This window comes from Lycorma delicatula, chromosome 4 (assembly GCF_047948215.1).
Source record: "Lycorma delicatula isolate Av1 chromosome 4, ASM4794821v1, whole genome shotgun sequence".
NCBI classification, from domain to species: Eukaryota; Metazoa; Arthropoda; class Insecta; order Hemiptera; family Fulgoridae; genus Lycorma; species Lycorma delicatula.
In genome coordinates this window covers 33,237,323-33,243,322 of record NC_134458.1, presented here as the reverse complement: position 1 = coordinate 33,243,322, position 6,000 = coordinate 33,237,323, and positions in this window count along the sequence as shown.

The following is a 6,000-nucleotide window of genomic DNA, read 5'->3' as shown; positions in this document are numbered from 1 at the left end:
AGCATGGCAGCAAGAATGGCATGCCACAACTAAGGGTAGGTCTTTGTATAGATTTATACAGGACTTGGGGGGGGATGGTACACTTCTAGTTAATTTTTAAGGGTAACAGAAACCCCAAGTGCTCACCAACCAAGTGAATTTGAACCAATATTTGTTTTTGTTCGACCTGGCAGCTGATGAGCTGTGCGTCTGCGGGGAGGTCCAGTCAAACAAATACATGATATACAACTGCCCAGCTTTTGGGGGGTCTAAAACTCAGGCCGCCCTGGAACTTAGAGGTCAAGGGGAAAATTGACCACTCATAAGCGGCGAGTCAATGTGGCATGAGCCGCATTGTATTGCTCCAAGTGCTATAATATGGTGGACAGGTACTTGTTGGCATTCAGCAATCTAGGCGTGGCAGCAAATTTGTGTCCTTGACGAAATAAATTTTAATTTATTGACAAGTCATATATTTTAGTATGTACATGGCGTGCGCCTACCCATTCTAGTAATATATGACAAGTGAGTGGTGGGACACGCAAGTGAGTGGTGTAGGCAACCATGCTTATTCCACTCACACAGTTAGGTAAGCTCTAGGAACTAATTAGGATATTGGTCGCTTAACCATTTTGAGGAACAGTAGCCGTTTGTGGTACGGGACATTCAGTCATGCTTTAGGTCGACCAAATGGGTTGGTGGTGGGAGAAATGCCCGACAATTCAATATTTTTTAAATTATTAAAAAATGTAAATCCATCTTATCAGCAAATTAAGTGTGACTCAAGATCTTTTGGTTTATTTCAAAACCATCATCAGGAGATAAAATTTTATAATCAACTTAAAAAATTAACATAATGTCTAAGGTTAAAATACTGAGTATACTGTAAGAATGCAAACAGTCATGACTATTAGTATTTTAACCTTTGACATTTTAATTTTTTACTTAATTTCTTAATATTTTCTCTCCTGATGATGGTTTTGAAATAAACCAAAAGATCTCGAGTTACACTTAATTTGCTGATAAGGTGGATTTTCATTTTTTAATAATTTATTAAATATATCAGCGGTAACCATGGTTGAGAAATACATTTTCTTTTTTCAAAAATTCTTTTCTCCACTATACTGAATAATATAAAAATTAATCAATTACAAAATTATAAAATGAAAACTACTAAAACAGTACATTAAAATTAAGGGACACTTACCAACTTCAGTGCTTTCAGAGTGATACTTTATCATTAGCAGTTAAACTTAAAAATTACACATAAAATACATCCACATATAGTGTTGTCATTTAACATTAAAATTTCTTTCTCATACCATGGCATGACAATGAATGATAATTCCTATTGAAATATTAGATTATGATGGCAGTTATACCATTTATGTACTGTTATATAAATTGGTACATTATATAAATACTATTAAATAATATCATTTAATAATTTTATAATACTATTATATAAATAATTCATAAATTATATATATAAAATTTTAAAATTCCTAAAATTAATTAATATTTGATTTCTGATAATTTTCAATCATAAAAAGATTCTTAATCCTATAACTTAAATTACTAAAATTAATATCATGAAACAATGTTACAAGCATTATGCACAATTTTCTTTAATATTTGTAGTTTCTTCTGAATTGGAGTTTAGATGAAAATTGCAGCAGAATAGTAACAATTTTTAATCTACTTCAGAGGAATAGCCTAAATATAACATTTAATATAAAAATTGCTTTTAGAATTTATTAAAAAATTCACTCTACAGACTTGAATCTATTGTTAGAGGATCATCCACTTCAAACATGAGGCAATCAGTTAAAAAGTACTAATCCTAAAAAAATGTTTTGACTCTAGTGATTCAATCTCTAACATATTTCCTAATACAGCACAAAGAAATGATATTAAAAATATATGTTCTTTAAAGCTCTAAAGAAGGGAATTTTTTTGTTAATTATTCCATTGTAAGGTAGAGTCATAAAATTGCTAATTCAACCCCTGCAAACATTATGGAACTTATAAAATTTAGCCTTTCACCTTTTCCCATTTTTCTTTCCTTATTCCCCTTTTCCCTGTTTCCCTTTTTCCCTAGTTCGTTTCCCTTTTCGTGTAACTAATATGTATTCTGAATATGAGCCAAATGGACTATAAATACAATTTTTCAAAATATCTTGACCCCAGCACCACCTAGTGGGTCCAAATTAATTTAGCAACCTTTGCGAGCGTGCGCACAACAACTTACCAAAGTTTCATCGCAATCGGATAAATGGTATAGGAATGCCAACGAGTCAAACAAACAAAACATTAATTTATATATATATAGAAGATTTAGATTAAGGCAGGTTTTTAAATTTAGTTTTACATTCAGAATAATTAAAATCCTGAGTTCATAAAGTAAGACAGCAAATTGGATTTATATCTTAGAAAGTATTGGTTCTTTCACATTAAAATAAAATTCATAGAAAAGCACAAAAGGTCTGTTTTTTATGTACACAGAAAAATCATAACTCGCTTTCAAAATGACTATAAGATTCTTTTTCATTATGATCAGTATAGTATGTGATCAAATAAAAACATTTGGTCTGCATTAAGTTTGTTAACTCTGTTTTTATTGTTTTTATAAAATTCATGTTATTACAAAATTCACTGTGAATTGAGCATAAAATGGCTGTGCAATTACAGCCATTGGCAATGTAAAACAAGCAGATTAAAAAATCTAGAAACAAAAATGCATAATATTAACATACATCAATTTACATTCATATAAGATTTCTAACACTTTCTGAAAAGAAGCTTATTATGTCGCTTTCAAAATGACAAATGAAATACAAAAGATTTCTATGCTGTGTTATGTTGTTTATGTGCTTAATACCAAAGTACATACTGATCACTGTATCGATTTTCAACCACTATAACGCCAGTACTACTAACAGCAGCACCACCTGAAAAATCACAAAGGAAGACATTATAGTGTTGAAATGGTCTTCTTATTTAGAAAATTAACCATGATTTTTATTACTTTATATAATTAAATTCAGTATTTTAAATTTTCTTTAAAAATTGAATTACTGAATATTTTATTAAGATAAAAAAATCTTTACTGTCTTCCAACTGTTGAAAAAATGAACGCCATTATTCTGTAACTTTAAGACATCTTCATTATTTCTGACATGTAATAAAACCTTACAATAACATAATTTACTATATTGTTCAGAATACAGAATGTTTATTTTATTGACCTGAGTTTGACCTGAGATACCCTGGACAGCACAGTATATTTATTTTACTAGAACACATAATAGTAAATAGGTTTTTTCTAATTGTTTAAATAAAAAGAGAGACCAAACATTCTACTTTCTTCAATAGAATTTAGTTCTCAAAAACATAAAATTACTTTTTATATCACATAAAATATTTCACATTCACAATGTTTTTAAAATTTGTCATGATTGAATGCCTATAGATGTTTAAAAATACATAAATTTATAAAATAACAACAAAAACAACCACCAAGCACAATAACAGAACTAAGAAAACTAATACCAAAAGTCAACTTTCATGGATCTCACATCATCAGTCGGTATAAAATTCTAAAAATACATCAATAAAAACAAAAAAATAAATGAATAAAAACTAAAAACTTAGAAACAGAAACCTCAATATCCACAAAACTTGAACAACATAACTCAATGCCAACTGGAATGATAATAAATTTAAAACGTCTTTTTGAAACTATAAATTTTTCTTTATTATCAAAAGAAATATTAGTAAAGTCCTTAAAATTGTTATCCAAACCTGTATCTTGTTTTTGACATTTATTAAAATTACTGTTTTGAAAATTAGGTTTATTATAATTTCCATGATATAAACTTTTTACTTCATTCTGCCACTTATTGCTGTAATAATTCCTTAATTGATTTATTCTTTTGTCTAAATAAAACTAAAAGTTTTATTTAATTTCTCTTTATATTTATCTTTTTCAAAATCAATTAAACTTTTTATATACATATAAATTGAAAAATTCAACTCTAAGTATTTGTAAATGTAATGAATATAGTGTATTATTAACAAAAACCTTGTCCTTATAAGCCTGTTTAATTTATATTATCATTCCAGTTGGCATTGAGTTATGTTGTTCAAGTTTTGTGGATATTGAAGTTTATGTTTCTAAGTTTTTAGTTTTTATTAATTTATTTTTTGTTTTTATTGATGTATTTTTAGAATTTTATACAGACTGATAATGTGAGATACCATGAAAGTTGACTTTTGGTATTAGTTTTCTTAGTTCTGTTACTGTGTTTGCTGTTTTTTTTTTGTTGTTATTGGAAGTCAGTCAGTACGTTGATGAAATATTTGAATTTTCAGAAAATACATAAAAATACACTCCCTTATATAACCATGTACACACCATGTGTTCCGTATATACAGCATTCTTTCATGTAACTGTAAATGAAGTAATGAACTCCAATCTGAAATGTTTATGCCAGCACATATTACTTAGAATAAAAATCTTGGCCGAGAATTACTAAGAACAGAGCACATACCAACTAGTTTGAGAATGAATAACAGAACAAGCAATTCTGTGAAGATGTTTATTTACAAACCCACTCTGATCTACCTCTCTTTAACTTTTACAATGATTAAATTTAAGACTCTCATCAACCATTATCTGCAGCATATTTAATTCATTCACTAGATATGAATCGACTAAAAAATAATGTAATGCGAAAAAGTTATGAAACTATTAATGGATTTGTATATTCACGTGTTTGTGTGTGATCATGTAATGACCTGATACAAAAGTTAACGTCACTCATGAAAATGGCATAGTGATTCATACGAATAACAAGTATCAGGCTACCAGGCTTATGTAGAGAAAGTAAGAAGTTGTTTCGTATCGCTTTCTTTATAGTCAGATATATTGTTGCGTGTCAAGCCCTCCAAATTGTCATACTCAGTCTTACAAGCAACATTTTCTCTCTGTTCATCACAGGGTCTGTCTGCATAATGAACATTAATTTTATCAAAAAAGGAACTCTGACTAGTGCTTGTGTTATTCATAAGAAAGACTTAAACAGATATTGTAAATTAACTTACCCATTCCTGTAGAAAACAATGTACATCATTGGAATATAAATATTGTATAATTCATTTGTTATGAATATATATATATATGTATAATTTGCACATAGTCTGTTATGGCACAGTTTTAAATTACTATGACTGAAAAGAAAAATGCTGGAGTCATGACAAAATTAATTTTTTAGTCATTCTTATAATGAAATAATGGGAAGCTTATTCAAGATGGTCAGTATCATTCCTAGTAGTTAAAGTGGTAATAAAATAAATAAATCTTTTATTCTGATCAGTGCATAATTCATTTTATAAATCATGACAGAAATGAGTAAATGTGCTACTCCATGGGTAAAAAAAGAACTGGCCCAGCATTTTCCTGGATGAATTGTGGGAATCATGGTAAAAAGTTGATCAGAGCAGCACCATAAAATATACAATTAATTAAATGTGATTATAGTCTATATTAATTATTTAAAATACAAACATATGAAATAATATTAATGTAAATATATGAAGATAATAAATATATAAAATATATTCATAATTTAAAAGGTGTTAATAAAAATTATTTGAGCACATATTTATGTACTCATTGAACTAAGATGCAGAAAGTTCAGCGTTTTAAATTTTATAATTAATGTTATTTAAAAATTCATTGATCAAGTAATATTTTTTCTGTGAAAAAAATTCTTTTAATTGTATTTTAAATGAATCAGTGGGAAATGTTTAAAATGGTTTGATAATTTATTAAAAATAGCAGTGGGAGCAAAATAAGGCCCTTTCTCATTAGCCTAATTAAGCTTCAATTTTTACACAGAAATTTCAGAGTGCATGGCTAGCAAGGCTTGAATCTATAGCTCTAGTTCAAAGAGACTACCCTCATTAAAGGAACATTAGTTATTGGTACGATTAGTTTATAGAAACAAGAATTCTACT